The sequence below is a fragment of the Triticum urartu genome, chromosome 2A (assembly GCF_056163025.1).
Source record: "Triticum urartu cultivar PI428250 chromosome 2A, HENAU_Tu73, whole genome shotgun sequence".
Lineage (NCBI taxonomy): Eukaryota > Viridiplantae > Streptophyta > Magnoliopsida > Poales > Poaceae > Triticum > Triticum urartu.
Window position 1 is genome coordinate 671158627 of NC_141874.1, and position 2048 is coordinate 671160674.

Genomic DNA, 2048 nt, shown 5'->3' on the forward strand with positions numbered 1-2048 from the left:
ATTCTCCTAATGATGTGATCCCGTTATCAATGACATCCAATGTCCATGGTCAGGAAACCATGACCATCTATTGATCAACGAGCTAGTCAACTAGTGGCTTACTAGGGACATGTTGTGGTCTATGTATTGGCACATGTATTACGGTTTCCAGATAATACAATTATAGGATGAACAATAGACAATTATCATGAACAAGGAAATACAATAATAACCATTTTATTATTGCCTGTAGGGAATATTTCCAACAGTCTCCCACTTGCACTAGAGTCAATAATCTAGTTCACATCTGTCGGAGTAATTGGACACGGATACCCCGAAGACGGCGAGACAAGAATTCAAGACATCGGGGCTAGCAAAGCCCCTCAGTCCAACTACCTGGCCGGCGGCTGACTGCTGGCTGCTGAATGCTCCACCAGGCCGACTGCTGGCTGCCGACTGCTAGCTGCCGACTGTTGGCTGCTGACTGCTCCACCAGGCCGACTGCTGGCTGCCGACTGCTCCACTAGGCCGACTGCTGGCTGCCGACTGCTCCACCAGGCCGACTGCTGGCTGCCGACTCCTCCGCCAGGCCGACTGCCCGAAGTCAACTGCAGCCTGACGAGACACCGACGAGACGACCATACCGCGATGTCATCTACAGGGTACCGTGTCCCCTGGGTACTGATTTATAAAGTACCCAGGGGACAAGCATGACATGCACCATGCCACTAGCCATAAAGTACTGATTTATAAAGTACTCCAGGGGACAAGCTTGCCTATATAGGCAGACACCCATCCATCAGGGGATGGACACACTTACGCACACACACAAGCTAGCTAGCTAGCTAGCAAGAGAGCTAGCTAGCAATCCATCCATCCACTCCCACGGGCAAGCATGCCCAAGCACACCCATTCGGCCAAGAGCAACGGTCACCATGCCACATGCATATACGAGGCCAGATGCCTATGGCACTGACCTCAGATACAGCTCCAGGAGCACTCTATACTACAGATATACCACATATACTCAGACATGCAGGAGTAGGGGTGTTATCTCTCCGGAGAGCCCCGAACCTGGGTAAACTAGCGTGTGCTACTCGCATACCTGTCCCTGGATATTCTAGCAGCAGTCTTGCCCTCACACGAAGCCACCTTGTGGCATATGTCGTCTTGCACACCCCCCGTGAGAATACCACGACATTTGGCGCCCACCGTGGGGCGGTACTATGCTACCGCGTTGTTGTTGGTTTCGCAGTCCGGGCGGGACCATCTTCTTCATCATCCGCTAGATGTAGAATTTTTTGAGCCTGTCAGACAACCACTGGGCCACCCTGCCCAGGTGTGAGACTGGAAGGAACGATCCTCTACAGCCGTCGGATCCATCCATCAGACGAATCCTCGCCGTTAATCATGCTCTGGCCCAGTTTTCAGAATGACTCAATCAGACTGAAGTGCTTGCCTCCTTATTGGTGGAGGATGCAGCGGTACGAGCCTATAGAACATATCCTGTGAAAAGAGTAGAGCACACAGGGATGGGCAAAGAAAAGAGCAGAGCAGTGTTAAAGAAAAGAGTCAAGGGCTGTGTGCCCAGCCGGCTGGCTGTGAAAGAAAAGAGGAGGGTCCGGCTCGCCGCGTGGAGCCGGACAGAAAGAAAAAGAAGAGGCCGATTGCCTAGGGGCCGCTGGAAAAGTGGGCTAGGCCGCTCGCGTAGCCGGCTGCTCAAAAACAAAGAGAGAGAAAAGAAATGTGTGTCCGACTGTTGGCTACCTGGCCGGCTGCAAAGAGCCCGACTGCTGTGTCGGGGTCCGCCCGCCCAGCCGTCTGAAGAAGAAAAAGAAGAAGACAAAGAAGTCACTGGGAGATCCGGCCCGACTGCCCAGTAGTCGGCCCAGATCTCGGGGGCTACACCCAGCGGGTGCGCTGACGCGCCCCCGCGAAGAAGAAGACAAAGTAGTCGCCGGGAGATCCGGCCCGACAGCTCAGCAGTCGGCCCAGATCTCGGGGGCTACACCCAGCGGGTGCGCTGACGCGTCCCTGCGAAGAAGAAGAAAAAAGTAGTTGCCGGGAGA

The 2048-nt window shown here is 54.0% G+C and overlaps 1 non-coding gene across 1 annotated transcript; it reads right to left on the reverse strand.

The window, feature by feature from the left end:
- Positions 1-1283: 1283 nt before the first annotated feature.
- Positions 1284-1501, reverse strand: LOC125541990 (small nucleolar RNA U3). Its single transcript, XR_007297776.2, has one exon. It is a non-coding gene; the product is annotated as a small nucleolar RNA U3 (small nucleolar RNA).
- Positions 1502-2048: the final 547 nt, after the last annotated feature.